General features: G+C 43.3%; 1 protein-coding gene and 1 long non-coding RNA gene across 2 annotated transcripts in view; one reads left to right on the top strand and one right to left on the bottom strand.

Annotated features, from left to right (window-relative positions):
- Window positions 1–16,819, bottom strand: part of TBC1D5 (TBC1 domain family member 5) — a 564,828-nt gene extending 548,009 nt beyond the window's left edge. The window contains exon 1 of the mRNA XM_074030923.1: window positions 16,684–16,819. The gene's annotated coding sequence lies outside the window, so the exon portion shown is untranslated. The remainder of the gene's footprint in view (window positions 1–16,683) is intronic.
- On the top strand, window positions 16,459–19,851 carry LOC123571673 (uncharacterized). The gene is made up of 2 exons (XR_006695886.2): window positions 16,459–17,323; window positions 19,547–19,851. It is a non-coding gene; the product is annotated as an uncharacterized lncRNA (long non-coding RNA).
- Window positions 19,852–24,083: the final 4,232 nt, after the last annotated feature.

Below are 24,083 nucleotides of genomic sequence, written 5' to 3'. Positions count from 1 at the left end.
GGTTTCATATTTTTACATTTTAATCACTAAAAGTTTCATTTTGTGGAACTACGTAACACTGACACAGCAAAGAATAACCTATTTACTCAACTTGATTCCACCAATACTGTCTAGAATAGAATTTTACCAAATCTAACAGATCAATCATATTACACGGCTACTAATAGATAATAAGATTCTGAAATTAAGTCTTCAAATAGAAATATGTATAATGGCTGCGGAATTTAGTGGTCTACCGATTCCCCCTCCCCCACTAGCAATACTTAAAATGGACAAAAGTTGGCTGGGCGCAGGGGCTCACAGCTGTAATCCCAGCACTTTGGGAGGCTGAGGCAGGTGGATCACGAGGTCAGGAGTTCGACACCAGCCTGGCCAAGATGATGAAACCCCATCTCTACTAAAAATACAAAAATTGCCGGGCGCGGTGGCTCACGCCTGTAATCCCAGCACTTTGGGAGGCCGAGGCGGGCGGATCACAAGGTCAGGAGATCGAGACCACGGTGAAACCCCGTCTCTACTAAAAATACAAAAAATTAGCCGGGCGCGGTGGCGGGCGCCTCTAGTCCCAGCTACTCAGGAAGCTGAGGCAGGAGAATGGCGTAAACCCAGGAGGCGGAGCTTGCAGTGAGCCGAGATCGCGCCACTGCACTCCAGCCTGGGCGACAGAGCGAGACTCCGTCTCAAAAAAAAAAAAAAAATACAAAAATTAGCCGGGCACGGTGGCGCATGCCTATAATACCAGCTACTTGGGAGGCTGAGACAGGAGAATCGCTTGAACCCAGGAGGCGGAGGTTGCAGTGAGCCAAGATCGCGCCACTGTCCTCTAGCCTGGGTGACAGAGTGAGACACCGTCTCAAAAAAAAAACAAAAGTACAAAAATTAAGTATTTGAAACAACTGGAAGCTTAGCCAGAGTGGTGAAAGGATGACAAATAAAGGAGAACTGAGTTCAATCTTGTTTCTGCCAAGAAACAGAGTCATAAACAACAATAACAAAAGCTGAAATCACCAAAAAGGGGGAAATAACCCGAACATTTATCAAATTGTAATCATCCACAAATCTACACGAAATAAATGATTTTTTGAGAAAAAATATGAATTACCAAAATTGATCCAAGGAATTAGAGAAATTTAACACATAAATAACCAATGAAGCTAAGAGAATAAACAAAGGACTACTCCACAAAAAGCACCAGGCCTACACAAATAGGTGAGTTATTTCAATCACATGCTACTTAAACTGTTCCAGAGCACGGAGAAAGGATATTATTTTGATGAAACCAGTATAATAGTGATGTTAAACCTCACAAAGAGAACACATAAATAGAACTGCATGCCTATTTCACTTACGAATGACTATGGCTACAAACATCCAAAATAGTATTAACAAGTAGAAATCCACACTATATTAGAAAGTAATATATGATAAATGTTCACTACAAGAACATAAGAATATTTTGATACTAGAAAAATCAGTTAATATAATTCACCATATTGGAAGGACAAAGGTTGGAAAATATAACTATGTCAAGAGAAACCAAAAAAGGTATTTGATAACAGTCAACATCCATACCTTACAGAAAATTATGTTATATGTGATTTTAAAGAGCACACACACGCATACCCACACACCCTAACCAAAGTCTGCACAATGCTTAACGGAGCAATATTTGAAACATTACCATTAACATCAGGCATCAAACAAGGAGCCTGGCTGCCATCACTATTAATTAAAATTATTCTGAAAGTGGTAGCCAAAGGAATTGGAGAAGCCAACAAAATAAAAAGGCATAAATATTAGAAAGGAACAGGGAACATTCACCAATATTTATAGGTATTTTCTACCTAAAAAACAAAAGAGAATCAACTGAAAAACTATCAAAAATCATGAAAGTAAACATGTGAGACCAACCAAAAAAAAATTCAGAAAGAGAATAATGAGGGAAGTCTGGTCCTATTTAGATATTATAATGTACTAAGAGCTACAGGAACTTGTTACTGATACATATAGAGACAAACAGCTCGATGGAATAAATCCAAGATTCCAGAGATAGATCCAAGAACATATGGGCATTCTGAATTTAATAAAGGTGGTGCTTTAAATCTGTGGAAAAAAGGTAACTTAATAAATGATGCTGCAAAAGCTGTCAAGCCATTTGAAAAAAAATAAATTTGGTTCCTTTCTCTGCACACAGAAAAAATATTTTCAAATAGGTCAAAGACTTATACATAAAAATATGAAACCATAAAAATGTAGTATCAATCAAGTGTTAACAGTTTTATAATTTTGGAATAGGGAAACTCTTTTCAACATTATCCCAAAACCAAAAACCATAAAGAAGAGGAGTAATATATGAGACTACATAAAAATGTAACAGTTCTTAATAAGAATTTTTAAAATATATAGCAAATTTAAAAACAATGTTGGTAAGACTTCCAATATACGATAGGCAAAGAGTTAAAGATACAATACTCAAAGAGCACCTGAAAATCAGTAAGAAAAAAAGTGAACACCCCCCAAAATACAGAGCTCAAACAGGCACTAAAGAAAGAAAAATAAAAGCAATCTATCAATTTTTGCCAACAGACTGACCAAAAACAATTACTTACGATACCCTCTGGTGGCAATGTTCTAAACAAATTAGTTCTCTCCTGCACTAAAAGCTGAGGTATAAATTATCTTTCTTTAAGGCAGTTTTGCAGTTAAGTACCAAAATTTCTATTACACATACCCTCCGATACACTAATCTCAACTCTAGAAATACGCTTAGGGTAATATCAGTGCATGAGGATTTGTGAAAGACGAAACTTGAAAAAAAAAAAAAAAAAGAACACAACACTGATTAAGTTACGTACTCAATTAAAATGTAAAAATTAGGAAACTGGGTCAGGCGCAGTGACTCACGCCTATAATCCTAGCACTTTGGGAGGCCAAGGCGAACAGATCACGAGGACAGGACATCGATACCATCCTGGCTAACACGGTGAAACCCCATCTCTACTAAAGATACAAAAAATTAGCCAGGCATTATGGCATGTGCCTGTAGTCCCAGCTCTGGGAGGCTGACACAGGAGAATCGCTTGAACCCGAGAGACAGAGGTTGCAGTGAGTCAAGAATGTGCCATTGCACTCCAGCCTAGACAACAAGAGTGAAACTCCATCTCAAAAAAATAAAATAAAATAAAATAAAATTATACTTAATGTTGTACTTTGATCCTTGGGAAGATGAAAGTATAGACAGAAATTAATTCACTCCACAATTTTTGTAGTTTAATTTTTTGTATTTTAAGTTTGTGTAGCAAATTAAGCATAGCTGAAAATCCTTTGTCATTTTCTCCATCAACAGATGGAGTTTAATTCTCTTCCTCTTCAATCTGGGCTGACTCTGTCTTCTTAGCCAACAGAATACAGCAGAAGTAATGCTCTATCAGTTCCCAGCCTAGTCTCTTGAAATGCTTGTTCTTAGGGCACTCCTTCTTAGAACTTACCAGTCATGGCCAGGCCACAGGAAAAGGCCTCATTTAGTACCTCTGGTAAATAGCCCTACCTGAGCTCCTGGATAGCAGCCAGCATAAACTGCCAGCTACGTAAGTGAGCCATTGGAAGTAGACAATCTAACCCCCACTGAGCTGACACCAGATGAAACAAAGATAAACTATCCCCAAAGAGTCCTATAAAAATCATAAAATCATGAGTAAATAAATACTACTGTTGCTTTAAGCTGTAAGGTTTTGTTTTTTGTTTTTTTTTGAGACGGAGTCTCGCTCTGTCGCCCAGGCTGGAGTGCAGTGGCGCGATCTCGGCTCACTGCAAGCTCCGCCTCCCGGGTTCACGCCATTCTCCTGCCTCAGCCTCCTGAGTAGCTGGGACTACAGGCGCCCACAACCGCGCCCGGCTAATTTTTTGTATTTTTAGTAGAGACGGGGTTTCACCGTGGTCTCGATCTCCTGACCTTGTGATCCGCCCGCCTCGGCCTCCCAAAGTGCTGGGATTACAGGCGTGAGCCACCGCGCCCGGCCAGCTGTAAGGTTTTGAAGCCATTCGTCACACAGCAGTTAACAACCAGAACAGCCTCTTATTTACTGCTGTATTTTTAACACAGAACAGTACCTGGTATGGGACATCTATTTTTAACAAGCACGCCACCAAAAGTATGAAAGTAAAGATGTTATACATGGCCCTGGCACTCACAGAGCAGTCAAAAGCAGGACACAGACTAATGAGTAAAAAAGTAATTATAATTCATAATAAATAATTCATAATTCATAATATTTATATGAGTAATACATAAATATTACAGTATAGAGTATTTGGCCAAACAGGAAGAGCACAACACACACTTGGTAGTATAAAGAAGCTTCCTGGAATAGTGGCACTTAAGCTAAGACCTCACAAAGTAAGATAAAGGGACAGAAAAACTACTCCATGCCCAAGGCAAGCAAAAACATGAACAGTTCCAAAATCAAAGAATTTCAGTACTTTTAAACAAAATCACACAACATAAGGGAGGCAAAAGAAGGGGTCATGAGGCTGGGTGCAGTGACTCACACCTGTAATACCAGCACTTTGGGAGGCCGAGGCAGGTGGATCACAAGGCCAAGAGATTGAGACCATCCTCGCCAACATGGTAAAATCCCATCTGTACTAAAAATACAAAAATTTGCTGGGCATGATGGCGCACACCTATAGTCCCAGCTACTCAACTCAGGAGGCTGAGGCAGGAGAATTGCTTGAACCTGGGCGGCAGAGGTTGTAGTGAGCTGAGATCACGCCACTGCACTCTAACCTGGCGACAAAGCGAGACTCTGTCTCATTAAAAAAAAAAAAAAAGGGGGGGGGTAGTCATGAAACTGGAAATAGGCAATGGAGAATATCGGGTTTTAAGCCACAGAATAAGAGAATCATGAGAGCTTAAAAAGATTACCTACCTGGCTGCAGGGACACCAGTCAGAAGACCTTAGGGAAACAAAGGCAAGAGATGATGAGGACCTGAACTAGAGAAGACATAGGAGGGATGACGACACAATGGGTTCAAATCCACAGGCTTGAGTTTGATGCCTGTACATGAGGATGTGGAGAATGGAGTAAAATGTGTCTGCCAGGTTTCTGGCTTGAATAACTAGGGAGATGGTAGTGCTGAGATAAAAAATAAAATTTAATTTAAAAAAACAAACACACACTTGAAAAGATTTTTTGTAAGAGAAGAAGGTAAATTCTGTTGCAGACATACTAAACTGAGTTTCCTATGAGCCATTAAGAAGTGGAGTTATCCAGTGGGCAATCAGATACACAGATCTGAAAGTTCAGGGAGGAAATCAGGTAGGAGGTCTAAGACAACAGACTCTTCGGGCCGGGCCTAGAGGTTCACACCTATAATCCCAGCACTTTGAGAGGCCGAGGCAGGCAGATCACTTGAGGTCTGGAGTTAGAGAGCAGCCTGGCCAACATGGTGAAACCCATCTCTAATAAAAATACAAAAATTAGCTGGGCATGGTGGCGGGCGCCTGTAATCCCAACTACTCAGGAGGCTGAGGCAGGAGAAGTGCCTGAACCTATGAGGCAGAGATTGCAGTGAGTTAAGGTCACACCACTGCACTCCAGCCTAGGCAACAGAGCGAGACTCCAACTCAAAAAACAAAAAACAAACAAAAAAAGACTCTTCAGAAGCTTTTTCTATCTCGGTGACACTACTCCCACACTATCTACTTTGTAATGTTCAACCACTCAGTTACTATTCTATAATTTTCTGGCTGGGCACGGTGGCTCACACCTGTAATCTCAGCACTTTGGGAGGCCAGGGCAAGTGGATCACCTGAGATCAGGAGTTCAAGAACAGCCTGACCAATAGAGATGGCGACCAGAAGTGATGGCGAAACTCCATCTCTACTAAAAATACAAAAATTTGCCAGGCGTGGTGGCATTTGCCTGTAATCCCAGTTACTCAGGAGGCTGAGACAGGAGAATGGGAGGTTGCAGTAAGATCGCACCACTGCACTCCAATCTGGGTGACAGAGTGAGACTCTGTCTCAAAAAAATAAATAAGTAAATAAATAAAATTTTCAAAATATATATAATTATCTGACCATTTGTCTTTATGAAGTATCTGTCTCTCCATTCATTAATGTTTCCATATCAGTAGTTTCATGTTATAAGGAAACCCAACTTTAAACAATACTTTGTCACACGCTTTGTGAGGTGGAGTACATGATTGCCACTGGTCAAGAAATTTTGTAGTAGTTTTGTGACAAGATGGGGACATTAGGGGAACTGATCAGGGCCACTTCCCATACTGGTGGAAAGCATGTAGTACTCCTGATCAAAGCAGAAAGGAGGTAAGGAGCAATTTTCTAAAAGAAAGGAGACAAGGTATATCTGGAAAATAAACAGGAAGCCAGAAAGTTCAGTAAGAGGGCAGAGTCAAAGGAGTCCAGAGAGAGAACCATGAAGCAGAAAGGGGGCCAGAGAAAGAAGAGTTCATACTAGGTGCTTCCTCATTCCTACCTCTCCCGTTCTGTCCTACCTTCACTGCATCCGGGTCTATGTGTCACTTCCCAATGACTCCTATTAACCTCAGTTCTGACAACTACTAAATGTGGCTTGGGGAACTTTAAGTAGTCCATGGCAGGAACATAGCTTGATGAGACAACTCACCACATGGATCCTACCAGAAGAAAATCATGAGACGTGACTTTGCACAGTCTGAGCGCACAGTCTGAGTAGGGATAAGTCTGTCAGTTTTCTCTTTTAATTTTACGTTAAACCACACAGAAAAAAATCTTCAAGTTCTAAGGAAATAAAAGTACAGAGTAATCACTTGGGGGGGGTGAAGCCAGACAACAATAATTATAAAGGAAGAGAGGAATATTTTATCTTTTGACATAAAAGTAGAATCACAAAACTTCTGAGCTAGAAGGGTCCTTAGAGATCATTTGGTAGAGTGATTTTCCAGATATTTTAAAACCCTTTTGAGAGCTGAGTAGATAAAATACACAGGTACCATATCAAAACATTATATTTCAAGTCAATAAAATTAAGAAAAATCATTCTAGCACCACTTCCATCAGTCAAAATTAATCATGAAAAAACCCTTACAAAAAAATGGCTGGCTCCAGATGGTATGATTATGTACCTGGAAAATCTAAGAGAATTAACTGAAAAGTCATTATAACAAATAAGAGATTCAAAAAGCGATTGGTTACACAATAAATATACAAAAGAAGTTTAAAACTCTTCTATTTACCAGCAATAGTGAGATTAAGAAAATACACACGGCATTAAAGAAAGAAAATGGGTTCCAGCCTGGGCAACAGTGCAAGATCCCGCCTCAAAAAAATGAAAAGTAAAGATGGGCAGATCTTTTGACCCAGCAATTGTATTCACAATTTCTCTCAAATAATTAATGCATAGGCACGAAGGGATATTAGCTATAATAATGTCCAGTGTAACACTATTTGTCATAAAGATTGAAAGAAATCTAAGTATCTAAAGATGAAGGACTACTTATGGTACATTCATACAATGTATTTTTTAATATACTATATATAAACCTTTATAAATGTTTTATATACCTACATATATATGTGGAGGGGGGAGGGGGAGAGAGACAAATCCCATTTATAAAAATAAAAGATAAAATACTGTGAGACAATAGAAGACCCAATAGTAAAGTTTCTGACATCCACAGAAAAAGAGATCATTCATTAAACAGTATTGAGGAAATTGGTTAATCAAAAGCTTAAAATTTTTTGGACCCTCTACCTCATACTGTACAACTAAACATGTTCTGGAATAACTGCAAAACCAAAAATTGAAAATGAAAGTATGAAAATAGTTGAAAAAATAAAATTAATCACTATGTAAACATAAGGTAGGAAAAGCCCATCTACACAAGATACCTAAAGGAAGAACAAGACTTAGCTACATAAAATGTTAAAATCTGTAAGAAGGGAAGAGAAGGAAGTATAAAGTCAAACCTGAATAAAGCTGTTTAACAAAAATGATAATCCCAATAATGGCAAGTAAAAGGTCTCTCTAATGGCTTTGTTGTAAAGGGCAAACTGGCATAATCTTTTTGGTGGGCAATTTGGCGATGTATAACAAAACTGTTAAAGATGGGCACCCCAGGCATGGTGGCTCACAAATATAATCCAAACACTTTGGGAGGCCGATGTGGGAGGATAGCTTGAGCCCCAACGTTTGAGACCAGCCTGGGCAACATAGGGAGACATGGTCTCTATGACAAAAAAAAAAAAAAAAATTTAATTAGCTGGGCATGGTGGCATATGCCTGTGGTCCCAGCTACTCAGGAGGCTGAGGTGGGAGGATCACTTGAGCCCAGGAGCTCAAGGATGCAGTGAGCCGTGATCATGCCACTGCATTCCAGCGTGGGCAACAGAGCAAGACCTTGTCTTAAAAAATAAAAATGAAAAATAAAGATGAGCAGATCTTTTGACCCAGCAATTCCACCCACAATTTCTCCTAAATAAATAATGCATAGGCACAGACGGATATTACCTATAATAATGTTCAATGTAGCACTATTTGTAATAAAGAATGAAAGAAATCTAGGTGTCTTAAGAATGGAGGACTACTTATGGTACATTCATACAATGAAATAGCATGGGGCCACTAAAAGTTAAGTGGAAAACTAATGACATGAGTAATATCATAAAATATTAGGTGAAAAACAACTGCAAACAACAAAATCGCTGAATTCATTTCAGTTTTTTAAAACGGTATATGAGGTTGCAATTAGGTATAATTGTTACTGGTGGGTTTTTGTTCTCAGAGTTCCCAAGATGGTGGTGGGCCACTCCCAAGATGGTGGCTGCCACTCCCAAGATGACAGCAAGCCTTTTGTTCTCTGACCTGGGGTTCCTGGCCTCACGAATTCCCAGGAATGGAACCCTGGGCCATGCGGTGAGTGTTTTAGCTCTATTAGAAGCCATGGGTCACAGAAGAGAACCGTGGAACCCAGCAACTAGTGTTCAGCTCAATTAGGTCGAACCTGGGCATTTAGCCATGCAGGAAAAATGGCGAGTCTTTAGCCCGATCAGGAGCGGCAATGGGCGCCATGCTGAATCAGGAGCACAGCTGGACACCCTGTCGGATCCAGAGGGGTGGAAGTCAGCGGTGGGTCTGCCATGGCGGCAAACAGCAGTGGTGGACCGCGAGCGAAAGCTCAGCTCAAGCCGTAATAAACACGGACCAGAAGACTGTGCAGTGGCAAGATTTAATAGAGTGAAAACAGCTCTCATACAAGGGAGGGGACCCAACGGGGTTTATATGCCTGGGTTTATATCCCGATCATTGTCCCTCCCCCTGTGCTCTCAGGTGATATATGATTTGACTATTTCTTTACCTCCTGCTGTGGCCTAATTTGTATTTTAGTGAGCCCTCTTTACTACCCGATTGGTTGGGTGTGGGCTGAGTTACAAGTCCCGTGTTTAAAGGCAGGTGCGGTCATCTTCCCCAGCTAGGCTTAGGAATTCTTCGAAGGTCTAGGAAATCCAGCTAGTCCTCTCTCTCATAATCATACCACTGCACTGCAGCCTGGGTAACAGGGTGCGACCTTGCCTCTAAAAAATAAAACTTAGTAAAACTACAATTAAAAAAGTAGATCTATAGGTACACACAAACTTGCACGCACACATACCACAGGATAAAGAGATTTAAATTAACCCCAACCTTAGAGAAATGAAGGCGGATGAGGAGGCAATTTGACCCAAATCTTCCTAAGTCACCCCATCTATTTATAAAAATGAACACTCTTACCATAAGACTCTTGTTCCTCATGGAAGTAAAAGGAGCCTAGTTTAATGAATATGCAGTAGACAAAAATGGAAATAGTGGCACCACCTTTCCATCTCCTATCAACTCCCCGTCTCCAACCTTGTTCCCCAAGCTCCATCAGGGAGCCAAGGCAATCAATCCACTATCCCATCCCAGGATGGCAAGAGATGTAATGTTAAGAACTCCTCTAGAACTTCTGCCAGGTAGCTGCAGGACACCTCCAAAGTCTCAATATAAAGTCAAAACACTTCCAGGAGGCCTGGCGCCATGGCTCATGCCTGTAATCCCAGCACTCCAGGAAGCCGAGGCAGGCGGATCACCTGATTCAGGAATTTGAGACCAGCCTGGCCAACATGGTGAAACCCTGTCTCTACTAAAAATACAAAAAAAATTAGCCAGGCTTGGTGGCGCGCACCTGTAGTCCCAGCTACTCTGGAGGCTGAGGCAGGAGAATCACTTGAACCCAGGAGGCAGAGGTTGCAGTGAGTAGAGATCGCGCCACTGCACTCCAGCCTGGGTGACAGAGTGAGACTCTGTCTCAATTTAAAAAACAAACACAGCACTTTGGGAGGCCGAGGCGGGCGGATCACAAGGTCAGGAGATCGAGACCATCCTGGCTAACACGGTGAAACCCCGTCTCTACTAAAAATACAAAAAAAATTAGCCGGGCGCGGTGGCGGGCGCCTGTAGCCCCAGCTACTCGGGAGGCAGAGGCAGGAGAATGGCGAACCCAAGAAGCGGCGCTTGCAGTGAGCCGAGATCGTGCCACTGCACTCCAGCCTGGAGGACAAAGCGAGGCTCTGTCTCAAAAAAAAAAAAAAAAAAAACACACACTTCCCACCAGTTGTGGGAAACTCTAAAGGGGTTGATTCTGATCCCCACTTATCAGCAAACTGAATGCATACCTCTGCAGCCAGTTCCTAAGATATGTGCACATTCCAGCTCCATCAGGTAGGGGCTGTTTATCTCTGATGTATCTTCCCCATGGTGCTTATGTCAGAAGTGGGGGCTTACTTCTCACTGGTCTAGTTATTCTGAAGACTCACCAATTAGAAGTGGGAATCTAAGTACTTTTGGTTCAACCTTTTTATCTTACTTAGAAACAAAAACTTTAGTAACATCAGAAGATAAAACACTCCTGCTTAACCAACATGTGTTACTCAGCTTTCTAAACTAATATTTGTGGTACAAAACTGATTTTCATTTTGCAGTATCTCTCAAGGCAAGAGAGCCCTACAGAGAACCTTAAGAAATTCCTGGCCGGGCACGGTGGCTCAAGCCCGTAATCCCAGCACTTTGGGAGGCCGAGACGGGCGGATGACGAGGTCGGGAGATCGAGACCATCCTGGCTAACATGGTGAAACGCCGTCTCTACTAAAAAATACAAAAAAACTAGCGGGGCGAGGTGGCAAGGGCCCGTAGTCCCAGCTACTCTGGAGGCTGAGGCAGGAGAATGGTGTAAAACCGGGAGGCGGAGCTTGCAGTGAGCCGAGATCCAGCCACTGCACTCCAGCCTGGGCAACAGAGCGAGACTCTCTCAAAAAAAAAAAAAAAAAAAGAAAGAAAGAAAAAAAATTCCCAACAGTGCAGATAATTATTTTTCATCATTTGTTTTCATAAAATTTCCACAATAGACATTACTTTCTATAATGGGGGATAGGGGGCTCTTTTTTCTAATGGCAGGCTAACCTAACATACTATGATTACTGCATCTAATACATGCATTCACAGCAGAATTTACTTTAGACATACATACACAATTAGTCTTCCATAAAGTATCATAAAATCACGTTCAATCCATCTTTAAAAGTCAATCACTCTTCATGTAGCCTTCATGACTAGCAAAAAAGTAAAGGTAAACACTCTTATGTTTAAAAAAAACTATGATAACATGTGATTATCTGTAATGCCTATTTCAAAACTTTTAAGACTATTTTGTTTCAAAAAAAAAATCCAGTTAACATCTTTTCTAGACAACTGAGTTAAGAAAACAGTAAATCTGCAATTACTAAATATTTTCATGGAGTTAGCCACAGAAACCACATGCAGCACTGGACAATAACTGAATGACATTATCTGTACATGTTTTTCATCCAAACTAATGGATATTCGGAAAAAAAGGTGATCCTGTACTAGGCTTCGCAACACTACCCTTGAAAGATTTTAACCAGTCCTTTCACACCACCACCAAAGACGTTTTTTTCTACAGCCCTACTTCCTTGTTTTGAAAGATCTGCGCTGTCAAACTATATTTATTTGCATTTAATTCTCCAAAGGGATAAGAGCATTACTATACCAATTTCGTATTTCCATCCAAAATGTACAAACTCTGCTTTCTTGGCCCATACAGTCTTATCCCAAATAAACTGTATAATCTCCAAAGATATAGTCAGTCTTGATTATATAGATACAATCTACCATATTGTAGATTATTCACAGTAACTATCACTTACATGATAGCATTAAGGGCTTTAAACACACACACACACTCTCTCTCTCTCTCTCTCTCTAATTCTCGTTTTTTGTTTTTTTTTTTTTTTTTGAGACGGAGTCCGCTCTGTCGCCCAGGCTGGAGTGCAGTGGCCAGATCTCAGCTCACTGCAAGCTCCGCCTCCTGGGTTCACGCCATTCTCCTGCCTCAGCCTCCCGAGTAGCTGGGACTACAGGCGCCCGCCACCTCGCCCGGCTAGTTTTTTGTATTTTTTTTAGTAGAGACGGGGTTTCACCGTGTTAGCCAGGATGGTCTCGATCTCCTGACCTTGTGATCCGCCCGTCTCGGCCTCCCAAAGTGCTGGGATTACAGGCTTGAGCGACCGCGCCCGGCCTCTCTCTCTAATTCTCAAAGTTACTATTATTTTCCCCATTTTAAAGATGAGAAAAGTGATGCACTGTGAGACTAACTAGCTGACCAGCATTATAACACATATCATAATCATATAGAATTTGTAAAAATATTAAAATTATTAATAGCTGAAAATACCAATTAGAAGGCTTCCATCATTTGGATGTGCAACAAATGCTTCCCTGGGTTAACCGTTAAGTAATGACTTGGCCATTCAGCTGTGAGGCCCAGTAAGCATGGCAGAGCTGGTAAGGCCATGCAGCCCACAATACAGCATCAGGATAAGAAATAAAAAAGCCAGCAAGTGGGCATGCAGCAAGGGTTTCAACTCTATCCGAACATTCCAAAAGAATAAGAGAGAATTTAGGACAATCTTAACCTCTGATAACCTCTGAGCCTCTTTTTATCCCTCAATTTATATAATGTTTAATGTTACTAAATCATTGCACAGGAATTATTTTTAAATGTTTACATAACATTTGTAGAATGATAAACATTTTCCTAAACACTTCGCAGGTTTCTGAGAAAGCATTTACACTGAGATTTGTTGTTACACTGACGTCCTTCCCAAACTCACCATTATTCTAGTAATAGAGAATTGATGCTACTAGAAGCAGCCCCCAAGCCCTCTCCGTCAAATGATCTCCCTCCCCTCTCCCAGCTCTTCCACTGCTGACCATCCCACCACCCTGACTTCACATTTCTCAAGTTCTGGTACACACACTGTACACACTGCCATTCCAATGATCTACCCATGTTGAGAGAAATGTCTCAGGATCAGGTGGACTAGCACCACTTCTCAGACTGCTGCTGCTAACAGGACAAACTTTCAGTGGTCTGAGACAAAAAGGGGGTTAAGAGAAGGGATTATATATTCATTTTTAAATGAAACACAAATTATTCAACTTAAAAGATCATCTTTTATTCCCGGGTTGTCCTTATTTTTTCAGTGTTAAAATGTGATAATGACCAATGCTTCATTTTCTGTATCGTCCTCACTGGCCAAATAAAATGTCAGAAACCCAGTCAATCCCTAAGCCTAAGGTTAGGGTAACAAACACTAAATCTACTATGTATGTATGTAGGGTAGAGGACAAGCCCAGGCAGGAAATAAAGGAATAAAAAACTTTCAGAGGAAGTAGATACTTTTACATTTAACAGTGACTACTGGTCCAGTGAACAAGCACAAGCAAAATGAAACCGCAAATTTCAGTATCTTACTCAGAAAGATTACAAGCACTGAGGCGGATGACAAATTTGACTTTTAAAATGAAAGCAGGCCAAGCGCAGCCTGGCGTGATCCTGGTGGATCACGTCTGTAATCCCAGCACTTTGGGAGGCTGAGGCAGGCAGATCACTTGAGGTCAGGAGTTCGAGACCAGCCTGGCCAATATGGTGAAACCCCGTCTCTACTAAAAATACAAAAATTAGCCGGGTATGGCGGCTGGCGCCTGTAATCCCAGCTCCTGAGGAGACTGAGGCAGGAGAATCACTTGAATCTGGGAGGTGGAGGTTGCAGTGAGCTGAGATCGCGCCATTGCACTCCAGCCTGGACAAGAGCGAAACTCCTTTTCAAAAAAAAAAAAAGTAGGCCAAGCGCAGTGGCTCACACCTGTAAACCCAGCACCTTGGGAGGCCGAGGCAGACACATCACTTGAGGTCAGGAGGTCGATACCAGCCTGACCAACATGGTGAAACTCCTCCATCTGTATTAAAAAAAAAAACACACATACACACACACAAAATTAGTCGGGAGTGGTGGCAGGCGGCTATAATCCCAGGTACCTGGGAGGCTGAGGCAGGAGAACTGTTGGAAGCCACGAGGGAGAGGTGGCAGTGAGCCGACATCGCGCCACTGTACCACTGCACTCCATCCTGGGCGACAGAGCGAGAGTCTATCTCAAAAAAACAGAGTCAAGTTATGTAAAGCACTTAGAGCAGTGTCCGGCACTTAGTAAGTGCTTCAGAAGTACTGTCATAAATATCAAAGGACTGGAATGAAAATTATAAAAATTCTGGTACTAAAAACTTCCACAAAGTTATTTAGAAGTACAACTTCTGCTCAGTCATCATTGGAGTATAAATAAAAAGAAAGAAAAGTACAACCATTTTTCCATAAAGTGCATGAAGTTGTGTGTGACATTTCTAGACTTTTTAATTTAAATGAGAAAAAATCACATTAGAAAAAACCTGAATCCAGTTAGAACACCCACTGTAAGACTCTCAATTGTTTGCAAATTTGCTTCCAAAGCTCAGGAATGCACTACTCAACTGAGGCCGCATCTGAGAACACACACCCAATACTTCGCCAATGAAAGAAACTTTCATCTCAGCTGTACACTCAGAGACCAGGATTCCTCGCCTCCATGTTGATAAAACCCAACGACGCATAGCTGAGCAAGTCTTTCACCTAATAGCACACCAAGCTTCTACTGGAAAATTCACACACCAAGTGATGCAGTCACCACACAGCATACAGACACAGTATTTGCACTCTTCCTATCCCCTCCCCTGGGATCCAGACTCAGCCTGCTCACTCTGAAAGCTTTCTCAGTTCATCCTGCCATTTGCCCTTCTCCCAAGCCACCTCTACACCCGGGGGTGAATTATTAAAAAGAACATGTTTATTGATAAATACATCACTTTCTTTATTTGCACACAAGTTATCCACTTCCTTGCTACTCAAAGATAGTCCCTTGTCCAGCAGCACGTTATTAGAAATGTACAATATCAAAATGTACCATAGGCCTACTGAACCAGAAAATGCATTTTTAATAAAAGTCCCAAGTGATTCCTACCCACATTAAGGTTTGAGTGTTCTGTGATACTGCAGATAGCTGTACAAATTAAAAATTCTCAAGTTGACAAATGAATTCAGAGATATGGTATGAAAAGTACCAAGACCCAGAATCTCAAAACCCCAAAGAGAAAAACCAATATATAAATGAATTTCTTTGCCACCGATAGCAAAGGTTTATTTTTCAACAATACCTCTATTTATTGCTTCCTGCTTTAAGTATTTTGTACAAGAGCACAACACTTACAAAGGTTTACAAAAGAATTACTGGGTCTAGAAATTCCATTGCAATCTGCTCCAAACGTGTGAAACCTGCATGTTAAAACCTTAGGATTCTGTCCAATTCAGAGTTGACAAATGAACTCTTTCCAGAAAGTTATTAAACAAAAAAAAAAAAATCTACAGGATGTTAACTTTAAACACAGATTACATAATTCCTGTAACTAAAGCGAGTAACTAGTATCGAACAAATTCTAGGTCACTTGTAGAATCGAATCTTGTATTGAAGGTCTGTGTCTGTTTTTCCAGGAAAAGTCGGGGTGGGGGGCGGGATTTGCCCTCCCTGCGAAGTTTTGTTTTTTTTGTTTTTTTGGTTTTTTTTGTTCTTTTTCTCTCTCATCCTGAAAGACCTCACTTTCTAACGTGTGAATAAACTTAAGTCGTACTAAATCCAGGTCACGGTTCCTTTCCTCAAAAGTGAAGTTAAGACTTCTCTCTTCTAAACACTGTATTTTTTAAGGTTTGAGCATTCCGTGCCCGCTTCGCTTCCGGCCAGGGAAGGAAGCGTGCGTCCCGGGGCCCAAACGAACAGGGAAATTTATCAAGTAGGAAGTTGAGCACTAGTCCAGCCGCCAGGCCCTGCCTTTACTGCAGCTAGCCTTCCAGTCCAGACCCCGACCTCCTGGGGCAGGGAAGGCAAGTAGGCGACAAGCAGCTACCCCGCCCAGCTCACCATGCCCGCCCGGGAGCTGACGGGTACACCCCTCCCGCCATCCACCCCCCAACGCTGACTCCCAGGCGCACAAACGGGGGGCGGTGCGGCAACCGGTCCGCCGCGGCGGCGGCATCCTCAGGCCCTCCCGTGAGGCGGCGGCGGCGGCTGCAGCAGCGGCGCGAGGGGAGGCGAAACGCGTCCTGAGGCTGAGTGGGAGGCCGGGGCGGGAGCGACTGCATGTGGGGCTGCACTGGAGGAAGGCGGAGGCGTTTAGAGGGCTTGGGCTTTTTTACGATCATCATCATTATTTTGTTTTACCTGTGGCGCAGGAGGGCTCCCCAGCTCCTATTCCCTGAATCATCCTCCTCCTCCCCTCCTCTTTCTCTCTCTCTCTCCCTCAGTCTGCCAGGCGCTCGCGGAAGCGGCCGGGCCCGGCCCGACCTGAAAGAGAACCGGGCGGGAGGGGGTGGCGGCGGTGACCAGCGGCCACGTGACCACGCTCGCGCCGTAACGGCGGCCGCCTCCTACCGCGCGCCCTCCTCGCGCTCCACCTCTAATAACCCCGCAGCCCGCGTGCCTGGGAAGCTCGTGCGCAGGCGCCCGCCCGGGACCTGAAGTCTGCGCGCGAGCGCAACGCGCTCGCTCTCGGATCCGGGTTTCTGGGGCCCGCGAGGCGCGAGACGCGAGTAGGTGGATAGTGAGCCGCGGGCAGAGCTCTCCTTGGCTGAGCCGGCAGGCTGCTGAGCGCATGCGCCTGAGCGCTTTTACGCCTCCTTTCTCTCCCTGGTTCCAAGCGGTGCTCGGCTGGAGGCTGGGAACCACCTCCTGGGTCTAAGTCAGAGGTTCACATCCACCAACTACCTTCCCAGGATTGGACTGAGAAAGGGAGCAGAGGGTCCCAGGAACTCTCTTGAGATCCTGGCTGTCCTGCCAAGGAATTTATATTTCCTTGTCACAGGTAAATGGCCTTCCATTCCACATTTTTCTGTAACTGAGTAGGCTTCTAACTCAACTCATCTGTCACTTTCTCCGTGAAACTTACCCCTCTCTACTTTAGAGGAGTCACTAGCACTTTGTGCAGACCTACCTTGTAGTACAACCCATAGAAAGATGAAGGTTAGGAGTTATTTTTTCACAAACCCACAATACTAGACTGTGGCTTCTATCTTTATCTCATAACCTTGGACAGGGTCTTGAGTGTTGTATCTCCCTAAAGGTCTGATGACTATCAGAACACAGGTAATGTCTAAAACGTTGTATCGTTGCCCTTGGCCTCTGCATAATCATGATTTAAGATCCCCTTTAACCCAAGCACGTGGGAAGCTAGTGTTTGTTTCCCCAATATGAAAGCCTTTAAATCGTAATGCTAATTAGAGTGGTAAATGCTTCACTTAGTAAAAGAGATTTATGGTATTTTATTAGCTTATCTTCACAAAGAACTCCAACGAAAATTGATACTATTTAGTCCAGAAAAGGAAACCAAGTCAGAGAAACGTCAGATTTCTGAAGGTTATCTAGCTTCAGAGGAAGGTGCCTGTGTGAGAGACATTTGTTTGTGGACAAACACTCCACTTCACGCGGGGATCCCTCTTTTTCTGTTGCCCCTCTTTCTGTTGCAGAAACTGAACACGTTAAGTTAGTGCCTGTGGCCAGATTTAATCAGGCCAGATGTATTTATTTATCAAATAAAATGTAAAACCTTCCTAATTGGGAGTTCTGGCTAGACCAGACATCATCACTGTTAGACTGGTGAATACTGAGATGACAGTCAAGAAATGGGACTAGCAACAAAAGGACAGAAAATCCTGGGATGAATGTATATGAAGAAATAGGATGAACAGGGGCTTCTGAGAAACTAGGAAAATTACAACACTCAAGATTCCTTTCTCATATGTTTGCAAAGTTGATGGACTCTTTTCTGCATTTACCACTGTATACACCCACGGAGTGATCCCACCTCATAGTTTCAGCTACCATGTAGGTTATGCTAATGGCATCCCATTCTAAATATTCAGCCCAACATTCAGACCCTGTGGTAGGTTACTTTCTTATGGCCCACAATTAACTATGCCTCCCAATATTCATGCCCATGTATAGTCCTCTCCCTTTGAGTCTGGGCTGGACCTGTCACCTGCCTAAAACAATCAAATACGGCAAAAATTACTCTCTGTCACTTCTAGGCCTAGGCGTTAAAAGGCTTTGCAGGGCCAGGCGCGGTGACTCACGCCTGTAATCCCAGCACTTTGGGAGGCCGAGGCAGGCAGATCACAAGGTCAGGAGATCGAGACCATCCTGGCTAACACGGTGAAACCCCGTATCTACTAAATTTACAAAAAAGTAGCCAGGCGTGGTGGCACACATCTGTAGTCCCAGCTACTCAGGAGGCTGAGGCAGGAGAATGACGTGAACCCAGGAGGTGGAGCTTGCAGTGAGCTGAGATCGCGCCACTGCACTCCAGCCTGGGCCACAGAGTGAGACTCTGTCTCAAAAAAAAAAAAAAAAGGCTTTGCAGTGACAACTTTTGAACTTTACCAGAGACTCATAGGAAACAGAAATAGTTAAGAAATTCCGCCACTTGTTTGTGTTCTGAGAAACAGTTTACCACAGAGACCAATCCTTCTCCATATTACTTAAATTTTGAGACTCCTTGTCCACTTTCTCTGATAAAACTAGTAGATGACCTGTGACAAGACCAAACACATACCTTTCCTTTTTTCCTGAACCTGTGGGGAAGGTCAGTCACCTTTCAACTTCCTGTTTGTCTCATGAATGATTAGGATTAGAACTTTTTCCCCCTTGAAATTAGGTAGAAATAAACATTTCCTAGCTGAGAATTCTCTGATTTCAAAAATCATCCCAACTGTAATAATCTTACCTGTAACCTGTCTACGCCTCCCTGTGAAAGTATAAGGCCACCAGGCATAGTGGTATACTGTACTCCCTGTCCTCCCAGCTACTCAGGAGATTGAGGTGGGAAAATATCTTGAGCCCAGGAGTTTGAGAACAGCCTAGACAACAGCAAAACCATGCTCTAAAATAATAATTAAAGTATAGGGCAAAACCACCCTGCTGAGACACTCTGATCTTCAAATCTGAAGTACTCTCCCTAATGTAATTGCCTGAATGAAGTCTGTTTCCTCACCTGTTTGGTTTTTAACTTATTTTTGCCATTTGTGAGAAGCGCCATGTAAGAAATCCAGCTACTCTGAAACTACCACACTGTGAAGAGTCTAACCAAGCCACCTGGAGAGACCAAATGGAAGAAAACTAAGGCACCTGGCCAACAGCCGCAGCTGTGCTCCTACTGGCCAGTCAGCACCAGCCTGCCATGCATGTGACTGAGACAGTCTTGGAAGTGGTTTTTCCAGCCCTACTCAAGCTGCCGCAGCTGACACCACATGGAACAGAGATGAACTTTTCTCCCCAGTGCCCAAATAGCAGAATTGTGGGAAAATAAATAAAACAGTTGTTGTATTAAGCCACTAAGTTTTGCTGTGGTTTGTTAGATATCATTAAATAACCAGAATAGACCTATATATTCAGCTGCCTGCTAGAGATGTGTCCCAAGTCATCTCACAGGTACTTCAAACTCAATCTACTTGAGTTTTTCAAATACGCTTCAAACCTGACCTTTTTCCTGTGTCCTTTCCCCCATACCCCCTGCTGGTTGTGCATTTATTCCCCTAATTCCCGAAGCAGAAAACCTGGGAGTGTCCCTTTATTCCTTACCCTGCAATATTCAGTCACCAAGTAATCAGCTTTCTTCTCCAGTCCCCAAAACAATTCTCACCTTAGATCCTCATCATCTCTGTCCTGAACTATGAGGATTAATCAAGTTCTTCCACATTGCAAAGAAAAGTCACTCAGGCATCCCGACTACCTTAGAGGTTTATTATCGGGCAAGAAGTAAGGAGATGTCGGAAAACAGTCCAGTCATCTCCCATGACCTGCATCCTCATGGTTCCCAGACTAGGAAGCTCAGGTGGCGTCATAAAGAGCCACAGCAATGACCCCATCCTTTAGGCTACAACAGTAGCTGTAAGGATCCAGCTTCTCTCAGGCTTCTCACGTTCTTACTCCTCAAGAGACAATCTGAGGGACCTGTTAGTCCCCAGTCAATACAGAGCACCCTGACAAGGCAGAGAGTGGCCTGCAATCTAATTTAGGAAAAAGAAACAAAAGTAATAAAGCTGATGATTAATAACTCCTTAAAATAGAAACTTTGTGTAAAAATTCATTTTGAGTTTTGTTAGTTATAATAGCATTAGAGTTTAAGGTAGAAAAATTAAATGTGAACTAACCTCAGCATTAAAAAAATAATTGTGGCTGGGCGCAGTGGCTCACACCTGTAATTCCAGCACTTTGGGAGGCCGAGGCAGTCAGATCACAAGGTCAGGAGATCGAAACCATCCTGGATAACACGGTGAAACCCCATCTCTACTAAAAATACACACACAAAAAAATTAGCTGGGCATGGTGGTGGGCGCCTGTAGTCCCAGCTACCCGGGAGGCTGAGGCAGAAGAATGGTGTGAACCCGGGAGGCGGAGCTTGCAGTGAGCCGAGATCACACCGCTGCACTCCAGCCTGGGCAACAGAGTGAGACTCTATCTCAAAATAAAAAAATAAATAAATAATAAAAATTGTGACACTTGGTTTTGCAGCAAGTGTGTGCTTGCTGATTCTCTGCTTCATCATCTATGTGCATTCTCCGTCTTGGGACATGGCAGAAAATGAAGCAGAAAAGAATGCAAATGTTCTCAAAGTCTCTTGGGAAGGATCGGTTCTGTCCTAGGCCTCTGCCCATGCGGACACTCAGCCTGGGACTACTCTGGTCAGGCGACCAACTACATACCTTCTCCTGGCTCTTTTCTCCTCCACTCCAACTCACCCAGTTAAATTGGCCATCATTAGATCCTGAAATTGCTATGGTGGCATAGACTGACATGATAATAAGATGTACAGTGTACAGTATGGGATTGTCCAGTGGGAAGTGAAAGAGTTGTGGTAAGCATGTGTGGAGCTGGCATGCTACCCTCTGCATCATCCATGGAAATGCCCAACTCAGATCTCCTGCTGCAAGAAGCGTAGTTGACTTTCAGCCTCAGCAGCTGCCCCCCTGGATCCACTACCAAGTTCACGCTGAGGCCACACTTCTCCTGGGCTAGTCCCACTCAATGATTGATTGCAGCAGGGGTATTAGTGAAGGCCGAAGGAGGATCCCTCTAACAGGCAGCTTTGGCTCAAGGCTTCCCCAGTGGCATGGCCAAAACTTTCTTTGAACTGTGCCACAGTCTAAAGCTCTTCTTAACAACTCTTCTGTCCTTTTCCCTTAGCTTTCCCAGGTTACAGACCTGCATTGTGGTCTGAAGTCTTCACCTCTGCCCACACACACAGTTCAGCTCCTGCTTTTTTCCCTTTATTGATGTTCTCTCAATAAAGCTTTTGTACACCAAAAGCTTTGATGTAAATGAACAGGAAGTCCCAGAATGGGGTTTCAGTTCAGGTTGTCTGAGAAGCAAATACCACGATGGGACTTACAAAATGAGCTGAAACACAACCCCATTCTAGGACTTCCTTTTTCATCCTCAGACTATAGCTACAGGTCACAGTTATTAGTAATATCAAGACATCTAAATTCTTTTAATTCTTTTTTTTTTTTTTTTTTTTTTTTTTTTTTTTGAGATGGAGTCTCGCTTTGTCGCCCAGGCTGGAGTGCAGTGGCCGGATCTCAGCTCACTGCAACCTCCGCCTCCTGGGTTTACGCCATTCTCCTGCCTCAGCCTCCCGAGTAGCTGGGACTACAGGCGCCCACCACCTCGCCCGGCTAGTTTTTTGTATTTTTAGTAGAGACGGGGTTTCACCATATTAGCCAGGATGGTCTCGATCTCCTGACCTCGTGATCCGCCCGTCTCGGCCTCCCAAAGTGCTGGGATTACAGGCTTGAGCCACCGCGCCCGGCCTAATTCTTTTAATTCTTTTGGGTTTTGGGTTTTGAAGAACGTTTCATCCCCTAGAGGCATCTATTAAAATGAAGCTAACCCTAGATAGAGATAACAACAAGCTGAAGCATTTCACTGTTAAGAAAATAAGAAAGGTCAGGCACAGTGGCTCACGCCTGTAATCCCAGCACTTTGGTAAACTGAGGTGGGCGGGTTGCATGAGCTCAGGAGTCCAAGACCAGTCTGGGCAACATGGCAAAACCCTGTCTCTACAACACACACACACAAAACTAGCTGGGCATGGTGGCACACACCTGAAGTCCCAGCTACTCGGGAGACTAAGGTGGGAGGATCACTTGAGCCCAGCAGGTCGATGCTGCAGTGAAACCTTGTCTCAAAAAAAATTAATTAAAAAAAATAAGAAAGATGTTTTGAGTTATTTTGACTGCAAAAATGATTAATATTGTGATAAATATTGTGAGGCTAACAATAAAAGTTTTGTGGGGTAATAGGGCCACTTTGATACCCCACACACCATTCTGTGTTTCTTTTTTTTGAGATGGAGTTGTGCTCTTTTTGCCCAGGCTGGAGTGCAATGGCACTATCTCGGCTCACTGCAAACTCCGCCTCCCGGGTTCAAGCAATTCTCCTGCCTTAGCCTCCTATGTAGTTGGGATTACAGGTGCCTGCCACCATGCCCGGCTAATTTTTTGTATTTTTAGTAGAGACAGGGTTTCACCATGTTGGCCAGGATAGTCTCGATCTCTTGACCTCGTGATCCACCCACCTCAGCCTCCCAAAGTGCTTGGATTACAGGTGTGAGCCACCGCGCCGGGCCATACCATTCTGTGTTTCTGGAGCAGATACTTTGGGAGTTATTTGTCCAGCTCATAACAAGAACTATCATCCCAGCACTTTGGGAGGCCGAGGTGGGTGGATCACCTGAGGTCAGGAGTTCGAGACTAGCCTGACCAATATGGAGAAACCCCGTCTCTCCTAAAAATACAAAATTAGCTGGGTGTGGTCGCGCATGCCTGTAATCCCAGCTACTCGGGAGGCTGAGGCAGAAGAATCACTTGAACCCAGGAGGCAAAGGTTGCAGTGAGCCGAGATAGCGTCATTGCACTCCAGCCTGGGCAACAAGAGCAAAACTCTGTCTTTAAAAAAAAAAAAAAAAAAAACTATCAACCACTATTCCTCAATCAATTCTTCTTTCTTTCCACTCCCAATTCTCTGTCAATAACCTAAAACAAACTGAGGCCAATCAGCTTCTCTTCTGAAATAATGAAGAATTGGGATTACAAGGGAGCTAGTGAGTCTTTGTGTGTGGCTGGCTGGACCTGTAACAACCACCCGACAGAGTAGACCATTTCATAAGTCAACCAGGAGAAGAGAAACCACTTCAACTATTTACAACAGTTGAATTCTAATACGGGGAATGAGTTAACAGGTGATGGAAGAGCTATTCCTGCTACCTGGAACACAGATGTAATGGTAACTCAGTTTCCAATGTGCAGAGCAGCAAACAGGCAATGGGGGAGATTTTCCAGAGATGAGCAACAGCAGGAGGGAACTCAACTACCCCTCAGCTGACGAGACACAGGAAGTGATCATGTTAATAGGGCCCGGGGCTGAGGTCATCCTGTGGTACATACAGAGTGGTGTTATGCAGAGAGAACTACTTAGGGCATCTTTCCTCAGGGGGTGACTATATGCATAGCAGAGGCATGCAAGGGGCACCTCCTCTGCTTGCCCTCCCACCAATAACCACAAGGAGT

Source organism: Macaca fascicularis, chromosome 2 (assembly GCF_037993035.2).
Source record: "Macaca fascicularis isolate 582-1 chromosome 2, T2T-MFA8v1.1".
Classification (NCBI taxonomy): Eukaryota; Metazoa; Chordata; class Mammalia; order Primates; family Cercopithecidae; genus Macaca; species Macaca fascicularis.
The sequence above is the reverse complement of the archived record's forward strand: the minus strand, read 5'-3'. Positions and strand labels throughout refer to the sequence as shown.